Raw genomic sequence first — 22208 nt, forward strand, 5'->3', positions numbered from 1 at the left:
CAACATACCTCAATATCAATATTACCCATACACTTCCATGGCAACTACACATGCTGCCCACAATTTAACACTATGACATCTCATCAATAAATTACATAAACTCACATAAAATTTCATGATATCATAGGCTGCCAAACATGGCAGTTTACTAAAGCATCAAAGTCCCACTTTTAAACCCTTAATTCAAGCATTAACAAGCACATACTTTGACATTAACCGACTACAACTTCTATTTGAGCTAATTAACCTTAATTCCCATCCATTAGAGGTAAGAAAAACTCAAACACAACAAACCTTCATGGCTGCCAAAAATGGACAAGTTCATATCTCAATATTTCCTTCCTTTCTCTTCACTAAATTACTCACCTCAACCTAAACACAAGGTTTACTAAAGCACGGGAGAGAATTTGGACACTTACCTCTTGAGAGCTTCCTTTAAACTTCACCAAATCTTGTGTTTCTTGTTGCCAATATCTTCTCCAAGGTGAGTAGGCAAGTTTTAATGAAGGATCCAAGTAGAAATCATGGCTTGATCATGCATCAATGGAGCTTTACATGTGGGACGGCAATGGAGCTTTCATGGAGGACAATTCGGCTTTTTGTTTGGGAGGAAGATGATGGACTGAATTTCTGTCCAAAATGACTTCAATAGGTGTCCCAAAGCTTGAGTTAGTGGAGCACTAACTTGAATTAATAATTCATTAATATTTAATTCCTTAATTTGCTCATTTGCCACTAATCTTTTACTATTTACATAATGTATCTCATTTTAATTTTTCATGACTTTTCTGTCACACCTTACCCCTCTGTAAGGCATAACATGATCCCGTAGAATACTTAATGAACTACCGAACTTCACCTACCGATAACTCATTAAGTACCCTACAAGGGATTTTAAAACAATTTTCTTACATTTTGGAAGTGGTGAGCATTTTGGTAGGAATTAAAAATCATTTATTCAAAGTTTAAATACTAGTAAAAATTTTTGTCGCAAATTTTATAAAAATTTTGACAAAGTTTCGTTTGTATTTGGAGAAAATAGTTCTTCAAATACCTAAAAAAAACACTTCCAATAATTTTCTCAACTCCCAACCTGCAATTAATCTCAAATCAACTCAATTCAATTCACTTCAAAATAATTCCACAATCCAAATCAAAATTTATCATCTCAAAATAATTAATAACTTCATTCACAAGGCATAAAGTATGAAATTCACAAGTATAAATATTAATTTACAGAAGGAAATCCAAAAATAATATTATTACATTTTATTTTACAACTGCTCAATTTTACATTGGTACATAAAGCGTTATAATATTTACATCAAAATTAACTACAAGGGTATAAAATAATACCCGTACAAAAGATCAGTGTGGTCCCCAATTCAATAGCAGCTCACTCTGCTGCTTTTTCCTTGCTCTTATCTGCGATAGCAAAATAAGCTATCGCTGAGTATAAAAATACTAAGTGGTGCACAATAAAAATTTAAAATACAATACATAAATCATTCATTGATGAAACACAATTTAAATATTTCTCAATCACATTTCACAAATTATCAAAGCTCATAATAACACAATTTAGTCAAATAATTTAATAAACACAGTGTTGCCAAAATCATACACAACTTAAGCCATGACACAAAATTTCTGATCAATGCCGTGTTGTACACCACGACAAAGCAATCTACAACCCCATTGATCGAAATCAATAAGGGAGGTGGCTAGCTAGCTAATGAGTACTCATCCGATCTCAACCTCAACTGGAAGGAAAAAAAACGATCTCAACCCCATAAATGGAGGAGGAATAATATGATACTGTCAGGCTAAGTGTGAACACAAAATCAATTCAAAACAATTTATTTAAATAATTTATGAGAAATCTGATCAATTTACAAAGTCATATTTGCGATTATAAAATAGCAACACAGTACATAATTAATCATAGAAGTCAAATTTTTTATAATAAAATATTTAAACAAGAATTATTGTGCGCAGACCTGACGTGAGTTGCCTCCAGGCCTTGACTCAGTCTCTCAGAGCTTCCAAGCCTTTTTCAGCTGAAACACACAGTTTCACAGTGTTTCAATACCATAACTTAGCATAAATCCAAAAATAAGTTTAACTTCACTTTTACCTAACTTTAATGTGCTAAATTCGACGCTCTCGAAATTTTTGTATTTTGGGTTACTATTCACTACACTATTCAAGTCAAATTGTTGACTTTTTAAGGCTTAATAGGTATGGGAACTCCAACTTCAGCCACATACCACATTTTGGTCATTAAATTTGTTGGTTTTGGTCATTTTCTCAAAGCTTAAGTCCTTTAGGCAAAATTGTCAAATTTTCAGTTTTGGTGTCCCTAGTTGCACTGTTCCATTGGTCATTCTACTGTTAGAATTTGACAAACCTTTCTTCATAGAAAAATGTTCCCTATTGTCTTAAGTTTATTCTCCTTTTTTGAATCACTCCAATTGGAGTTTTTTAGCTCAAGTTATGGCCATTTGAACCATGGCTGCCGGATTGGACACAACCCAGATTTTCTGGGCAATTTTGGTGTTGGCAATTTTGGGTCACCAAATTGGGGTGGCCAAATGGATTGGTTGCTGGCAGAATTTGGGCTTGTGTTCTTCATGAAAGTTTTAGGTCTATATCTCATCTAACCTCTGGCAAAATTTCAAATCATTTTGACTTGCCTAGCTCGAGTTATGACCAAATGAATAAATACTGTTCATTTGGTCAGTTTGTACAGGGCAGCCTGCAATTTTTCAACTTTGGTCAATTTGTTCACTAGGTTTTGGTCACTTTTTGGGCATGCTTCCTGAATGAAAATTGTGTCATTTAGTGTCTATTTTCATCCCCAATTAGTCCCATACCAATTGGACTTGCAAAATTTCATTTTTGGTCCTTCAAAGTTGACTTGGTCATGCTGCCAGCAGCATGACCACACTCCCTCTGAATTTAACTTTAATTCCAACCATTCCAACACAACTCATTTGGTCACAAATGACCATTTTTCACTTCACAATAGGTCAAAGACATCATTTACTCATTTCTCACATTTTTTGTCCATAAACCCTAATGTTCAAAACCCTAATTCACCAATCTCATGCATTTAACCACATTTAGTGCTTTTAATCCTAACCATTCAACTAAATAAAGTTTCTAAACTCATTCAAATCCATCAAACCATGCAAAACACACTCCCCATCATGCTGGCCAAATTTCAGTTTAGTCCTTTACAAGTGTTTTTATTTCATTTCTTTAGTTTCTAAACTCATTTCAATAACTAAATATGCATTTGATTAGATAATTGGTAGTTAGAAAACTAACCTTTGCTTGGAGGGTTTCTAGGCTTTCCTTTCTTCAATTCGTTCTTCTTCTTTTTACTCTCTAATGTTTCCTCAACATGTATGGAGAATTTTTTTGCGTTGGAACTTTGTGAATTTATGGGATAGAGTAGGGAAATTCAAGCTTCCTTTCCCTTAACAATGGTGGAACAAGTTGAAAGAATGGGAGAGAGAGAGGTGAGGTGGCAATGAGGATAAGGAAAATGACTTTCTTTTTCTTTTCTTTTCTTTTATTTAATTTGTCTTATGGAAGACCCAAAAAAAATCTAATTAATTAAATATATTAATTATTACTTTTATGGCATCATGCATGATGTCATGCATGATGTAATCTCCTTACACTTTTTCATTTTCTTTTTTTTTCTATTAGTTTTTTAATTTATTTCTCGATTCCAAAATTTTCTTTTCTCCAATTTTATTTAACAGTTAGGTCAGGAGTCAGCTCTCGGGGTCAATTGACCAAATTGCCCCTTGTCGGTTCATCCCTGTTTGTAAATAATTCAATATTTCTTTCGGCTCCCTAACCTAATTATTTGACTGACTTAACAATTCTTTTTCGTAATTTTCTATTTCCACTGTGTTCACAAGGGTCCTAAGGACCGCAGTGTCACATTTTACAGTTTGAAATTTGAGTTTAAAATGACTTAGCAATCCTTCCCGAGAAGGTCACCCATCACTGTGACTCTCAGCTCGTTTAACTTCTTATATTCTGTTTTTCTTATTTATACTTAACTAATTGGCAATTACTAATTATTTGTATTTATGGCTTCTCTAATTGTCTTAAGTGTGGTTCTAATCCCCTTAATTTTCCGGACCGACACCGGTCATCGAAACAGTGAAATATACCAGGCTATACAAATAGGGGTGTTACAATTCTCCCCCTCTTAAATAAATTTTGTCTCGAAATTTTACTTGGTATCAATCTTTGAACAGCTGTGGGTGTTGTCTCCTCATGTCCTCCTCTTGTTCCCAAGTAGCCTCCTAGCCCGAATGATGGTTCCACAGCACTTTTACCAATGGTATCTGCTTGTTCCGTAGCTGCTTCACCTCATAGGCCAGAATCTTTATGGGTTCTTCTCCATATGTGAGGTTTGGATTCACTTCAATTTCTTCTACTGGTAATACATGAGATGGGTCTGATCGATACCTCCTCAACATAGACACATGGAAGACATTATGTATCTTCTCCAACTCTGGAGGTAGTGCCAAACGATATGCCAAAGGACCCACTCTTTCTAGAACCTCATATGGCCCGATAAAACGAGGACTTAGTTTCCCCTTTCTGCCGAATCTCATAATCCTCTTCCAAGGAGAAACCTTGAGGAAAACTTTCTCACCCACTGCATACTCAATATCCCTTCTTTTCAAATCAATATAGGACTTCTGACGGTCTGATGCAGTTTTAAGTCGATCTCTGATCACCCAGATTTTCTCTTCAGTCTGTTGAACAATTTCGTGTCCAATCATTTTTCTTTCACCCACGTCATCCCAACACAATGGGGTTCTACATTTTCTACCATACAAAGCTTCATATGGAGGCATCCCAATGCTTGATTGGTAGCTGTTGTTATAAGCAAACTCAATCAAAGGCAAGTGTGTATCCCAACTACCCTAAAACTCAATCACACAATTCCGTAGCATGTCCTCCAAGATCTGAATTACCCTCTCAGACTGGCCATCTGTCTGTGGGTGGAATACAATACTGAAGTTCAATCTAGTTCCTAGGGCTCTCTGAAGACTACCCCAGAATCTAGAAGTGAACCTAGGATCTCTGTCTGATACAATGGATACTGGCACTCCATGAAGCCTCACAATCTCATCGATGTACAACCTGGCCAATCTGTCTAAACTGTAGTCCATTCAGACTGGCAGAAAATGAGCAGACTTAGTTAGTCTGTTGACAATGACCCATACTGCATCATGACTCTTCTGTGTCTTTGGAAGTCCCATTACAAAATCCATCGTTATTCTTTCCCATTTCCATTCTGGTATTGGTAGTGGATGTAACAACCCAGTGGGTACTTGATGCTCTACCTTTATTTGCTGACAAGTTTGGCATTTGGATACAAACTCTGCTACATCTCTTTTTAAACCCATCCACCAGTAATGCTCCTTTAGCCCTCTATACATTTTTGTACCACCAGGGTGCATAGTAAAAGGAGACTCATGTGCTTCCTTCAAAATGATCTGCCTCAAATCAACATCATTAGGAACACACATTCTGCCCTGGTGTAGCAGTAAACCATCATCTCTAATTGAGAACTTTGGTTTCTTGCCCTGCCGGACTTCTTCCAACAGCTTCTGATACCTTTCATCTTTCTGAGCTGCCATTCTGATCTGATTAATCAACACTCGCTGTACATGCCATGCAACTGCTGTCTGCCCCTCATCATTAATCTCTAAACTGGCATGTAATGATCTCAACTCATGTACCAAAGTCAAAGGAGTAACCTGTTGACTTACCATAGTCTTACGACTTAGGGCGTCAGCTACAACATTAGCTTTCCCTGGCTGATAGTCTATCAGACAATCATAGTCTTTTATCAACTCTAACCATCTCCTCAGTCTCAAATTCAACTCTTTCTAGGTGCCCAAATACTTCAAACTCTTATGATCTGTGTAGATGTAACACTTCTGCCCATACAAATAATGTCTCCAGATCTTAAGAGCAAACACAATAGCTGCAAGCTTCAAATCATGTGTTGAATAATTCCTCTCATGCGGTTTTAGCTAGCGTGACGCATAGGCAATAACATTTCGATCTTGCATCAACACACAACCTAACCCATTGTGAGAAGCATGGCTGTAAATTATATATTCTTTACCCGGTGTAGGTAAAGTCAAGACTGGAGCCTCAGTCAAACATCTTTTCAATTCATCAAAACTTTGCTGGTATTTGTCCGTCCACTGAAATTTCACATCCTTTCTAAGTAGCTTGGTCAATAGAGATGCCAACATAGAGAATCCCTTCATAAATTGACGGTAGTATCCAGCTAACCCCAGAAAACTGTGAATTTCTGTGACATTTCTGGGTGGCTTCCAATCAAGGACAGCTTCAATCTTGCTAAGATCTACCTTAATACCCTCTGCTGATACTATGTGCCCCAAAAAGGATATCTCCTTCAGCCAAAATTCACATTTTGACAATTTGGCGTATAGCTGTTTCTCCCTCAAAGTCTGCAGTACCATCTGCAGATGTCTATCATGCTCTTCTGCATTCCTCGAATAGACCAATATATCATCAATAAATACCACAACAAACTGGTCGAGGTATGGTCTGAAAATAGTGTTCATCAGATCCATAAAAGCAGCCGGAGCATTAGTTAACCCGAATGGCATGACCAAGAATTCATAATGGCCATAGCGGGTTCTGAAGGCAGTTTTAGGAATACACTGCTCTTGTACTTTCAGCTGATAATAACATAATCTCAAGTCAATTTTGGAGAACACAGTTGCACCTCTCAACTGATCAAATAAGTCATCAATGCGGGGCAATGGGTATCTGTTCTTTATTGTCACCTTATTCAACTGCCGATAGTCAATGCATAACCGGAGAGTGCCATCCTTCTTCTTTACAAACAATACTGGCGCTCCCCAAGGTGACACACTAGGGCGGATAAAGCCCTTATCAAGCAGCTCTTGCAACTGTACTTTCAATACTTTTAGTTCTGTTGGTGCCATTCTGTATGGCGTTATGGAGATTGGGTCCACACCATGCATAACATCAATTTTAAACTGCACTTCTCTTTCTGGAGGTAATCCTGGCAATTCATCAGGAAACACATCCGGAAAGTCACATACAGTAGGAATGTCCTCGATCTTTGGACTCCCCACTTGGGTGTCTATCACATGTGCCAAGTATGCCTCACACCCTTTCCTAATCATTTTTCTGACCAGTGCAGCTGAAATGATGTTTGAAGGCAATAACTGCCTCTCCCCATGTATTACTACATCACCATACTGAGGGAGACCAAAAGTGACTGCCTTCAGTCTACAGTCAATCATGGCGTGATGCCTAGCTAACCAATCTATGCCCAAGATAATGTCATAATCTCTGAAGGGCATTTCAATTAAATTAGATAGAAAAGTGTGTCCTTGGATCACCAAAGGACAGTCCCTATATAGCCTATCTACCCTGACCTCCTGGCGTAATGGACTAGTTACTAGCACATCATAGTCCATTGGTACACACTGAATAGCAGTAGAACACATCACATTAGCACTAAAATATGAATGTGTGGAGCCAGGATAAAATAACACATGTACATCTTGGTCAATGATGGAAAAATTACCAGCTACAACGTCTGATGTTTCAGCCTCCTCCCTCTGATGCATGGTATACACTCTGACTGGTGCGCCACTGGGTACTGGCTGGTTAACAGTGCTTTGACTTCCAGGAGTGTTACCAGGACCCCTACTTCTGCCTCTACCTCTAGTAGCTGACTGTGATCCTCTAGGTGCAGAGACTTGGGCTGATCCTTCAGATGTAGCAGAAGGTCCAGACCGGCGCGGACTAGTACAATCTTTAGCAAAATGTCTGCTCCCTCCACAGTTAAAACATGCACCGGTGGCCTTGAAACAAACCCCACTGTGAGTTCTACCACAAGTTTCACACTATCGTACTGATAGAGCTCCTCGGGGTGGTCTTTGGCTAGAAAATCTGCCTCTGCCAGATCTATGGGAGCTAGATCCCCCAAACTGTTTCCTCTTTCCAGAACCACTCTCAGATGCTTGTCCCGTAGTCTTTTCAGTCTTCTCTTTCTCTTACGTACCCTTCTTCACTGCCCCTTCTGATTCTATCCTTTCCAGTTCCAGGGCCTGTGAGATCAGCTCAGCGAAATTCTGATGTCGGAAACCCACGACTTGCATCCTCAGATTCAGCCTTAACTCGGACTCAATCCTCTTTCATCTATCTCTGGGGGTGGAGGCTAAACTTCCAGCATAGTGGCTTAGCCTTGAAAAGACTCTCTCATACTCTGCTATGGTTCTGTCTCCTTGTTTCAGGAACCCATTTCTGCCTGAATTCCCTCAGGAAGTCTGTCCATGTCAGCACAGGTGGCTCAACCAGGCTGTGGGGGATGGTCTTCCACCATTCATATGCATCCCCTTGGAGAAGAGATACTGAATACTCAAATTTTAATTCTTCAGTACACTGCAGCTTTCTAAAAACCCGTTCCATTCTTTCCAACCACTGTTCTGCCTCTAGTGGATCTATAGTGCCTTTAAACTCAGTGGCCCCAAATTTCATCAATTTTTCATATTGCTTAGCTGAGGGCTATGGTTGTGCTACAAGTGCTTGCATTTGAGCTTGGGGTGGCACATTACCCGGCATTTGCTGGAAAAATGCAGCCATCTGCTATACAAACTGAGCAGGAAACTGCGGTGCTGGAGTAGGAGCTGGAGTGGCTGACCCACTCATGTTCAGGAGTGCTGGGGCTTCCCCTTGAACCTCAGCCTCAACAGATTGTTCTTCGGAATGATCTCCTCCTTCCATTCTACTTTTCCCAAAATTTCTACTTCCTGAGATCAAACATAAGGAGGTTGACCTTCGTTAGTGCATATTCATGAAGTAAATACGTCATATGTATCAATTAAAGACACTTGAGTAGTTGTACTTATCAATAAAATATTCATACAAATAGTCAAAATTTATTGAAAAACCATGCTCTGATACCACTAAAACATGTCATACCTTATCCCTCTGTAACGCATAACATGATCCTGTATAATACTTAATGAACTACCGAACTTCACCTACCGATAACTCATTAAGTACCCTACAAGGGATTTTAAAACAATTTTCTTACATTTTAGAAGTGGTGAGCATTTTGGTAGGAATTAAAAACCATTTATTCAAAGTTTAAATACTAGTAAAAATTTTTGTCGCAAATTTTATAAAAATTTTGACAGAGTTCCGTTTGTATTTGGAGAAAACAGTTCTTCAAATACCTAAAAAAAAAACACTTCCAATTATTTTCTCAACTCCCAACCTTCAATTAATCTCAAATCAACTCAATTCAATTCACTTCAAAATAATTCCACAATCTAAATCAAAATTTATCATCTCAAAATATTTAATAACTTTATTCACAAGGCATAAAGTATGAAATTCACAAGTACAAATATTAATTCACAGAAGGAAATCCAAAAATAATATTATTACAATTTATTTTACAACTGCTCAACTTTACATTGATACATAAAGCGTTATAATATTTACATGAAAATTAACTACAAGGGTATAAAATAATACCCGTACAAAAGATCAGTGTGGTCCTCAATTCAATAGCAGCTCACTCTACTACTTTTTCCTTGCTCTTATCTGTGATAGCAAAATAATCTATCGCAGAGTATAAAAATACTAAGTGGTGCACAATAAAAATTTAAAATACAATACATAAATCATTCATTGATGAAACACAATTTAAATATTTCTCAATCACATTTCACAAATTATCAAAGCTCATAGTAACACAATTTAGTCAAATAATTTAATAAACACAGTGTTGCCAAAATCATACACAACTTAAGCCATGACACAAAATTTTCGATTAATGCCATGTTGTACACCACGTCAAAGCAATCTACAACCCCATTAATCGAAATCAATAAGGGAGGTGGCTAGCTAGCTAATGAGTACTCATCCAATCTCAACCTCAACTGGCAAGCCAGAGAGGGAGGAAAATAAACGATCTCAACCCCATAAATGGAGGAGAAATAATGTGATACTATCAGGCTAAGTGTGAACACAAAATCAATTCAAAACAATTTATTTAAATAATTTATGAGAAATCTGATCAATTTACAAAGTCATATTTGCGATTATAAAATGGCAACACAGTATATAATTAATCACAGAAGTTAAATTTTTGAGAATAAAATATTTAAACAAGAATTATTGTGCACAAACCTGACGTGAGTCACCTCTAGGCCTTGACTCAGTCTCTCAGAGCTTCCAAGCCTTTTGCAGCTGAAACACACAGTTTTACAGTGTTTCAGTACCATAACTTAGCATAAATCCAAAAATAAATTTAACTTCACTTTTACCTAGCTTTAATGTGCTAAATTCGATGTTCTCGAAGTTTTTGTGTTTCGATTTACTATTCACTACACTATTCAAGTCAAATTGTTGACTTTTTAAGGCTTAATAGGTATGGGAACTCCAACTTCACCCACATACCACATTTTGGTCATTAAATTTGTTGGTTTTGGTCATTTTCTCAAAGCTTAAGTCCTTTAGGCAAAATTGTCAAATTTTCAGTTTTGGTGTCCCTAGTTGCACTGTTCCATTGGTCATTCTACTGTTAGAATTTGGCAAACCATTCTTCATAGAAAATGTTCCCTATTGTCTTAAGTTTATTCTCATTTTTTGAATCACTCCAATTGGAGTTTTGTAGCTCAAGTTATGGCCATTTGAACCGTGGCTGCCAAATTGGACACAACCCAGATTTTCTGGGCAATTTTGGTGCTGGCAGTTTTGGGTCACCAACTTGGGGTGGTCGAATGGCTTGGTTGCTGGTAGAATTTGGGATTGTGTTCTTCATGAAAGTTTTAGGTCTATATCTCATCTAACCTCTAGTAAAATTTCAGGTCATTTTGACTTGCCTAGCTTGAGTTATGACCAAATGAACAAACACTGTTCATTTGGTCAGTTTGTACAGGGCAGCCTGCAATTTTTCAACTTTGGTCAATTTGTTCACTAGGTTTTGGTCACTTTTTGGGCATGCTTCCTGAATGAAAATTGTGTCATTTAGTGTCTATTTTCATCCTCAATTGGTCCCATACCAATTGGACTTGTTAAATTTCATTTTTGGTCCTTTAAAGTTAACTTGGTCATGCTGCCAGTAGCATGACCACACTCCCTCCGAATTTGACTTTAATTCCAACCATTCCAACACAACTCATTTGGTCACAAATGACCATTTTTCACTTCACAATAGGTCAAAGACATCATTTACTCATTTCTCACATTTTTGGTCCATAAACCCTAATGTTCAAAACCCTAATTCACCAACCTCATGCATTTAACCACATTTAGTGCTTTTAATCCTAACCATTCAACTAAATAAAGTTTCTAAACTCATTCAAATCCATCAAACCATGCAAAACACACTCCCCATCATGCTGGCCAAATTTCAGTTTAGTCCTTTACAAGTGTTTTTATTTCATTTCTTTAGTTTCTAAGCCCATTTCAATAACTAAATATGCATTTGATTAGATAATTGGTAGTTAGAAGACTAACCTTTGCTTGGAGGGTTTCTAGGCTCTCCTTTCTTCAATTCGTTCTTCTTCTTTTTACTCTCTAATGTTTCCTCAACATGTATGGAGAATTTTTTTGTGTTGGGACTTTGTGAATTTATGGAATAGAGTAGGGAAATTCAAGCTTCCTTTCCCTTAACAATGGTGGAACAAGGTGAAAGAATGGGGAGAGAGAGGTGAGGCGGCAATGAGGATAAGGAAAATGACTTTATTTTTTTTTATTTTCTTTTCTTTAATTTAATTTGTCTTATGGAAGACCCAAAAAAAATCTAATTAATTAAATATATTAATTATTACTTTTATGGCATCATGCATGATGTCATGCATGATGTCATCTCCCTACACTTTTTTATTTTCTTTTTTTTTTTTCTATTAGTTCTCTAATTTAATTCTCGATTTTGAAATTTTCTTTTCTCCAATTTTATTTGACAGTTAGATTAGGAGTCAGCTCTCGGGGTCAATTAACGAAATTGCCCGTCGCCGGTTCATCCCGGTTTGCAAATAATTCAATATTTCTTCCGGCTCCCTGACCTAATTAGTTGACTGACTTAATAGTTCTTTTTCGTAATTTTCTCTTTTCCACTGTGTTCATAAGGGTCCTAAGGACCTCAACGTCACATTTTACAGTTCGAAATTTGAGTTTAAAATGACTTCGCAGTCCTTCCCGAGAAGGTCACCCATCGTTGTGACTCTCGGCTCGTTTAACTTCTTATATTCTATTTTACTTATTTATACTTAACTAATTGGCAATTACTAATGATTTGTATTTATGGCTTCTCTAGTTGTCTTAAGTGTGGTTCTAACCCCTTTAATTGTCCGGACCGACACCAGTCCCTGGAATAGTGATGTGACACCCCTTACCCGTCTACAGTGTAGCCGAGCAAGATATGCCACGTAGTATATCGGAACACCCTATTTTAATTCAATCATTTTTTTTTCCTAATTTATTTTTTTTTTGTTTTTTTTTCATAGTTATGAAGTAAAATTTATGAAATATAATTCATTTAAGTCATTTACTGAATTTATAATTTATTTGAGGTTCCGAAAATTTTATAGAAAATCCGGCAGAGTACCGGCTAAAAATGGAGAAAACAGTTCTTCGGAACCTGTGAAAAACACTTTCAAAATTTTCAACCAATCCCAAACTCCATTTCATCATCAAAATCTCAATATTTTTCAACAACATTTCCATTTCTCAATCATTCATTTCTCACGGTATTCATATACAAGCAATAAATCAATATTCAATTTTCCATTCATAAACACAATTTTCACTATTTACATTAACATCAAAATACATTACATAAGTCTCAATTACATAAGAGAAAATAAAAGTTAGTTACAAAATACCAAAATGAAACCTAGTGTCCTACCAATGCACTGAAGATGGTGAGGTGACACGGATACTATGCAGAGCTGCAGGAGGTCTCACCCAGTCTATGGTCTACTGGGCTCTTGGTTAATATCTCCAGAACTTACGCGTGGCAAAAGCAACACGCTAAGCAATAATGCTTAGTGGTGTCAATAATAAAATAAAAAGAAATAATAAAAAATAAATATGCAGTGAATGTATTGATGTCTCATTGCAAATAAATTTTCGATGAGTATTTGTAGTCGTACTTATTTTATACTGGTTATATTCATTATTTCATTAAATTTATCCACTTTCATTTTTGGTTGCCCAAGTAACCTATATTGGACGATTGGACTGGATAAATGGGTAAACTGGCACTGGGTATTAAGTACCTCGGGCCGTCACACCATCGGTCACATACGTGTCTCTTGGTGTGCAACAGAACAGCTAATAAGCTGTAATAACATTAGGCACAAGGCCAAGTATCAACATAATGTCAGAATGGCTAAAAGCCATGAAATCACAGAATGGCATAATGCCATGTGCAGTACTGCTAACTGAAGCCTATTGGCATGCCAAGCTATCCAAACCAATCTTGTTAGGTATACTAGGGCATTTTACACTTTTGAGTTTTACAATTTTTGAATTTCAACTTTTGGTGTTACTATTCACTTCATTAGTCAACCAAAATGTTGACTTTTGCATAGAAAATAGGTACATTGGTTTTAATACTCCCAACATACCACATTTTGCATTCAAAATTTGTTGGTATTGGTTGCCAATACCATTTCTAAGCTTAAAGTTAATTGAGCAGAATTTTCAGTTTTCATACCTTATTTTTACTGTTCCATTAGTCATTTTTACAGTGGGAATTTGGCAAAATGATCAACATGAAAGTTGTTCCTTATTTTGTCTAGTTGAATTTCCTTTTTTGAATCACTCCATTTGGAGTTTTGTAGCTTAAGTTATGGTCCAAAAACCATAACTGGCCGGATTAGAATTTTTCTGGACTGACCATATCTACAGTGCAGTGAACAGTAATTGCAACTCACTTGTTGGATAGGTTCTGGTCATAATTTGGGTTGGGTTTCTTCATGACAGTTGTTGGTATATATCTCAACTTGTTGCTGGTAAAATTTCAGGTCAATTGGACCATTCTACACTGAGTTATCACTGTTCATTTGGTCATTCTGCAGAAACAGACTGCAGGTCACCCGGATTGGGGCAAGCTTTTGGTCCACTTGGTTTGGTTTTATGGGCATGGTTTCTTCACCAAAGTTGTGCCATTATGTGTCTAGTTTCATGTCCAATTGGCCTTGTTCCAATTGAACCTCTACAGTTCAAGTTATGGATGCCCAAATCTGCTGGACTCATGTCCAATTCTACAGGTCACCTAGGGCATCCACACTAAACCTAAATCCCATCACTAAACACACTTCATTTCTTGTTTACCAATAACCAAATGGTCACTAATCGACCACTAAAATGTTCCTACACCATTATAGGAGCTAAACTCCAATTTGCTCAAAACCCTAAATTCTCAATTTCTTTACTCTTCCATTAACCTACAATTCAATGTGCTAAATGTTAAGTTCATATCAAGGGCAGCTTATATACTCATTTAATCCAAAGAAATCATCAAAACTCTAATAAATCCATGCCTGCCAAAAATATAAAGTGAGTACATCAAAGGTTTTCATTTGAATTTCTTATAAATTTCAAGTTAAATCAACTTTCTAGTCATGAATTTAAAGAGAGAGGAAGATATTGGACACTAACCTTATTAAAGCTCCCACTTGAGCTTGTCAATCTTTAGGATTTCTCCCTCTAATGGCTATCTAAATATGATTTAGGGTGTGAGGATAAATTTTAGTGAAGTGAGGATGAGGTTTTATGGTGTAAAGGGTGAGGTTTTAGCAAGAAAAAGAGAAAGCTTTAATGGAGATAATGAGGGAAAGAGGGGCTGCCGGAAATTGAAGGAGATGAGCACAAAATTTTTTTCAAATTTTTAACTCCTTTTTGTCCTTTTTAATTGATTTAAAGGTGCTTGTTAAAAGATGATTGGTGGAGGTCTTTTTAAAGACATCATATGATGTCATAATTAAGTATTTTCTTTCATTTTCTTTTCTTCTTTTCTCAACTCATTTTCAATTCAATTTTAGCAATATTTATTAACATTTTATATTATAATAATTATTTACTTAACTGGACAAGTCAGCCAAAAATCATCTCTGAAGACGAAATGACCAAAATGCCCTCCGTTTGGCTTAACGGGCCAAAATTGTGTGTACTTATTGAAAAAATTTTCTAAGTATTTTCTTGGCATTCTAATGCTATAAAAACCTCAATGACCCTTATCTGGAGTCTCAAAAATTATTTTATGAATTTTTCCCCAGGCCTAGGGCTCCTAGTTGCGAGAACCGTAACTTCTTACTAGGTTACCCATCGCTTGGGCACCGACTCATTTAACTTGGTTGTATTTTATTTCTAAAATTTTTCCTAAATTTTTCTTATTAATATTTGAGTTAATTATGGTTCCTCACTTTAGTTTAAATATTTTTTCAGACGTTCTAGCTGTCCGGACTGACACCGATCACCAGAATAGTAGAATATACGGAATTACTACAGGGAGGGTGTTATAACTCTTCCCCTCTAATTTAAATTTCGTCCTCGTAATTTACCTGATACAAACAGTTGAGGGAACTATTGCCTCATCATCTCTTCACTTTCCCAAGTTGCCTCCTCGGTGTTGTGGTGCCTCCAAAGCACTTTCACCAATGGAATCTGCTTATTTCTCAACTCTTTCACTTCCCGAGCCAGGATCCGTATGGGTTCTTCTTCATATGTCAAATTCGGTTGTACTTTAATTTCTTCCATGGAGATGACATGTGAAGGATCTAAGCGATATCTTCTTAGCATAGACACGTGAAACACATTGTGGATCTTGTCCAGCTCTCGTGGTAAAGCTAGCCTGTAAGCTACTGGTCCCACACATTCAATGACTTCAAATGGGCCAATGAACCTAAGGCTCAACTTATCTTTTCTTCCAAACCTCAGTACCTTCTTCCATGGTGACACCTTGAGAAACACTTTGTCGCCAACCGCATATTCTATTTCTTTTCTCTTCAGGTTGGCATAAGATTTCTGTCTATCTGAGGCCACCTTCAGATTGGCTTTGATTAGTTTTACTTTCTCCTCAGTCTATTTCACCAAGTCTGGCCCTACTAGTTTGTCTTTGCCCAATTCAGTCCAGCACACTGGAATTCTACATTTCCTCCAATACAGTGCTTCATACGGGGCCATTTGGATGCTAGCTTGGTAGCTATTGTTGTATGCAAATTCTGCCAGTGGAAGATATCTATCCCAACTTCTCTCAAACTCAATGACACAACTCCTCAGCATTTCCTCAAGGACCTGACATATATTTCACATTATTATTACCATTTCAGTTCAATATGTGTATTAGTTTAATTGGTTTCAATTGTTTACCTGGATTACTCTTTCTGATTACCCATCCGTCTGAGGATGGAAAGCTGTGCTGAAGTGGAGTTGTGTAACCAAGGACTCATGCAACTTCTTCCAGAATCTTGATGTAAACCTTGGGTCTCGATCAAATATGATGGAAAGTGGAATTCCATGCAGTCTAACTATCTCACTGATATATAATTCTGCTAACTTCTCCAGTGAGTAATCAGTCTAATCGGCAAAAGTGTCTTGACCGTCAATCTATCTACTATCACCCATACTGCATCATGCTTCTTTTGGGTGAGAGGTAGACCACTTACAAAATCCATGGTGACCCGATCCCATTTCCATTTAGGTATGCATATAGGCTGTAGCAAACCCGATGGAACTTGATGTTCTACCTTAACTTGCTGACATGTCAAGCATTTAGTCACATAGTCAGCTATGTCCTTCTTCATACCAGGCCACCAATACTGAAGCTTCAGATCATGATACATTTTTGTACTTCCTGGGTGCATAGCATATACACTGGTGTGTGCCTCTTTTAGAATACTGGCCTTCAATTCCCCATCATCTGGTACACACAGTCTTCCTTTGTAGTGTAGACACCCATCTATTTTCACTTCATAGTCAGTTTCTTTCCCTTCTAGGATTTTTCTCATGATAGCCTTTAGCTTCTCATCTACCTTCTGCCCATCTAAAATCTGCTGTAATAGGTTTGGCCTCACTTGTAACTCAGCCAAAATAGCTCCATCTCGAACCAAAGATAGACGGGCATTCAATGATCTCAAAGCTGTGATGGATTTTCTGCTCAAAGCATCAGCAACTACATTTGCCTTCCCAGGATGGTAGTCAATTACACAATCATAGTCCTTCAGGAACTCAATCCATCACCTCTATCTAAGGTTGAGCTCTTTCTGGGTTGGCAAGTATTTTGGGCTTTTGTGGTCTATTTAAATGTAGCGCTTTTCACCATAGAAGTAATGCCTCCATATCTTCAGTGCGAAGATAATTGCTGCAAGTTCTAAATCATGGGTAGGGTAATTCTATTCATGTGGCCTTAGCTGCCTGGAAGCATAAGCGACCACCTTCCCCTCTTGCATCAATACACACCCTAACCCATTATGAGAGGCATCACTGTAGACCACAAAGTCCTTTCCCGACACTGGTTGTGTTAACACTGGTGCCTCTGTCAACATAGCCTTTAACTTCTCAAAACTAGTCTGACACTTGTCATTCCAGTTAAATCTGACATTCTTATGTAACAACTTGGTCATTAGAGCAGCTATTAAGGAAAATCCATTCACAAATCTCCTGTAATACCCAGCTAGCCCCAAGAAGCTTCTGACCTCAGTTGTATTTCTAGGAGGCTTCCATTCCATCACTGCTTCTATTTTCTTAGGATCCACCCTAATCCCATCAGCTGACACTATGTGTCCAAGGAATGCAATCTCATTCAACCAGAAGTCACACTTGGACAACTTAGCATATAGCTTCTTTTCTCTCAGGGTTTGCAGAACAATCCTCAAATGCTCATCATGTTCTTCACTGGTCTTGGAATACACCAAAATATCATCAATAAAGACCACTACGAACTGATCTAGGTATGGATGGAAGATACGATTCATAAGGTCCATGAATGCTGCTGGTGCATTTGTTAAGCCAAAGGGCATCACCAAAAACTCATAATGCCCATACCGAGTCCTAAATGCAGTCTTTGGCACATCTGCATCTTTCACTCTTAATTGATGATACCCTGATCTGAGATCAATTTTGGAAAATACTCCTGCTCCCTTCAACTGATCAAACAGATCATCAATTCTAGGTAATGGATACTTATTCTTCACAGTCACTTTATTCAACTGCCGATAATCAATGCTTATTCTTCACAGTCACTTTATTCAACTGCCGATAATCAATGCATAAGCTCAAAGTCCCATCCTTCTTTTTCACAAACAGCACTGGAGCTCCCCATGGTGACACACTGGGGCCTATGAACCCTTATCCAGCAACTCCTGTAACTGGATTTTCAATTCCTTCAATTATGTCGGTGCCATCCTATAAGGAGCAATAGAGATTGGTGCTATACCCGGCAGTATATCAATAGCAAATTCAACTTCCCTTTCTGGTGGCAAAGCAGGTAATTCTTCAAGGAACACATCTGGGAAGTCTTTTACTGTGGGTATGTCACACAGATCTGGCTTAGCCTGCCTAGTATCCACCACATGTGCTAGGTAGGCTTCACAGCCTTTTCTCATCAGTTTTCTTGCAACTGTGGCTGAGATGACATTGGACAAGAAATCTGTCCTTTCCCCCATAACTGTAATCTCATTACCCTCAGGAGTTTTCAAAGAAATCCTCTTCAATTTACAATCAACCATTGCCTGATGACGTGACAACCAATCCATTCCCAAAATCATGTCAAACTCATGGAAAGGCAACTCAATCAGGTCTGCCAAGAATTCATACCCCTGAATCCTTAACGGGCAACCCTTGTACACTTTGTTCACCACTACACTGTGGCCGAATGGATTAGTGACCAGAATGTCTTGGTCACTCTCCCCTACTAGTATCCCCCTTTCTATGGGTAGGTTGATGCAGATGTATGAATGAGTGGATCCTGGATCCACCAATGCATGCACAGATGTATTGTAGAGGGAGAACATACCCCAGATGACGTCCGGGGCATCTTGCTCCTCCTGAGCTCTCATGGCATAGGCTCTGGCAGGTGGTCTGCCCTCAGGCCTCTCTGTTGGCTCAGATGCAGGCCTCTGTGATGGTCCCACTGCCTTAGACTTGTCATATTTCCTACCCCTTTATGGTGCAGGAGCAGGTCTGTTTGCTTGTGTTGGAGCAGCTGTAGTAGTTCTGCGTGGACAGTTCCTCAGCTGATGCTCTGTCGACCCACACCTTAAGCAGGCACCAGTCACTCTCCAACACTCCCCTTTATGCCATTTTAGATAATGTGGACATGCAGAAGATGATGGGGCTAGTCCCCTAAACCCCGTCCCTAGAGAGCTGCCCACTGATGGTGTGGACTAACCTATCCTAGGGGTGAACTGTGGCCTGGGCCCCTGAGACTGACCCTGACCTTATGGTTGACCTGAACTCTGTGCAGGTGGACCTTTGAACTTCTTCCCAGGTGCAGGAGATGAACTAGACTGACCCGGGCCCCTCTTCTGCTGTCTCTCTGTCACACCCTACTTCTCGTAAGATGTAACATGTTCCCGTAGTACACCTAATGAATTACCGTACTTCACCTACCGGTAACCCATTAAATATACTACAAAAGATTTTAAAACAATTTTCGTTCATTATGGAATTGGTAGGTAAACTTTTTTTTCAATTATTAAAAACCTTTATTTAAAGTTCAAACACAAATCAAATTTTTGGATATTTAAAATCTCCGCAATTTTTATAAAAATTTCGGCAGAGTGCCGTCTGTATTTTGAGAAAACAGTTCTTCAAAACCTGAAAATAAAAACACTTTTAATATATTACTCAATCACAACTTCATTTGCAACCACAAAACTTCAAATCAACAACCCTGGCAACACTTCAACTCAAAATCTAAATTTCAAATCAAAAATTAATTACTCAAAACATTTCATAAACTTATGCACATTGCATTTTAAATATTTAATTTACATTCACTATTTAATTTACAAACACAAAATCTCAAAAATAATATTATTACAATTTTATCTGTACAACTGCTCAAACTACAGAGATACATATGCATACTATCATATTTACATCAAACTAAACTACCAGGGTATAGACAATACCCGTACAGAAATTCTTCAACCGTGCTCCTCTCTGACCGTAGTAGCTCACTCTACTGCTATGTCCTTTTCTCTATCTGCGATAGCAAGTTAAAGATATCGCTGAGTATAAAGATACTCAGTGGTGCACAATAAAGTATAAAATGCATAATATAAAACATTTATGGACAAATTATAATTCAAAAATCTCATAATCGCATTTCATAATTTTTCAAATCACATTTATAACAAATCATAATTTTCAAAGCTTCATACAACACAAAATTTAATCAAACAATTTAATAAACATAGTGTTGCCAAACAATAACACAACTTAGGCCATGATACAAAATTTCCGAACATGCCGTGTGTACATCACGACAAGGCAAACACCCCCACTAATCCAAATCAATGAGGGAGGTGGCTAGCTAGCTAATGAGTACTCATCCAAACTTGTCCCTCAGACTGGGAAGCTAGAGAGGGAGGAAACTGATCAAATATCAAACTCACCCCACAAGTGGAGGAGGAACATATTAATATTGCCATGCCAAGGGTGAATTAAAAACAATTTAAAAATATGATGTTCAATTATAATTGATATAACAATTAAACAAGCTTCATTTCAAATCTCCATTTCCAGAGTAGGCAACACACAATTCTCAAATAAAATTTCCAAAGCCATAACTAAATTCAAAACCATATTGTTCAAATATTCCACACAAATCAATAAATAATTTTCATTTCAAATTTCCATTGTAAAATAAGCAACAAAGCATTCTCGAAATTCATAATGAATAAAACATATTCACAATGTATAACAAATCAATTTTCATTGTAAAAACTATAATTTATAAATTTTGTGCACAAACCTGATGCGAGTCGCCTATCGGCCTTGACTCAATTCCTCGGGTTCTTTCTCGGTGTTCTTTTCCACTGAAATACACAGTTTTACAGTGTTTCAGTATCATAACTTAGCATAAATTCAATAATTAATTTATAAATACTTAATTCTAGCCCAAATATGCTTAAACTAACGTTCTTGAAAATTTTCATTTCGGAGTTACTATTCATTATACTATTCAAGTCAAATTGTTGACTTTCTAAGGCTTAATAGGTAGGGGAATTCCAACTTCACTCACATACCACATTTTGGTCACCAAACTTATTGGTTTTTGTTGTTTACTCAAATTCTATGTCTTTTAGGCAAATTTGGTAAATTTCAGTTTTGGAGTCCTAAGTTGCATTGTTCCATTGGTCACTTTATTGTTGGAATTTGGCAAAACTTTCTTCATAGAAAATGTTCCCCATTATCTTAAGTTTATTTTCCTTTTTTAATCACCCCAATTGGAGTTTTGTAGCTCAAGTTATAGCCAAAATACAGTTACTATTTACGTGTACTATTCATGCTGCAGATTTTGGTTCTGGTAGATTATCGATCCAACTTCGTTCAGCAATTTGATCAAGTTATGTCCATAATTTGGTCTAATTTTCTTCATACGAAATGTTATAATATGTCTTAGGTTTCCATCAGTTCAAGAATCACCTAAATCGGAGTTTTCTAGAGAGAGTTATAGCCATTGAAACTTTACTGTTCATATGGCAAATCTGCAGTTCTGCAGATTCAGTAACCCAAATTTGCTCAGTAATTTGATTGGGTTAATGGCATAATTTGGGTTTATGTCCTTCAAGAAAGTTTTAGGTCTATATCTCATCTAACTACTGGTAAAATTTCAGGTCATTTTAACCTGCCTAGCTCGAGTTATGACCAAATGAATAAACATTGTTCATTTAGTCAGTTTATACAAGGACAGACTGAGATTTTCTAATTTTGGTCAATTTGTTCACTAGGTTTTAGTCACTTTTTAGGCATACTTCCTAAATGAAAATTGTGTCATTTAGTGCCTATTTTCATTCCCAATTGGTCCCATATTAATTGGACTTGTAAAATTTCATTTTTGGTCCCTCAAAGTTGACTTTTGGTCATGCTTCATACCCAATCCGATTTTGGCTTTGATT

Source organism: Hevea brasiliensis, chromosome 7, assembly GCF_030052815.1.
Source record: "Hevea brasiliensis isolate MT/VB/25A 57/8 chromosome 7, ASM3005281v1, whole genome shotgun sequence".
NCBI classification, from domain to species: Eukaryota; Viridiplantae; Streptophyta; class Magnoliopsida; order Malpighiales; family Euphorbiaceae; genus Hevea; species Hevea brasiliensis.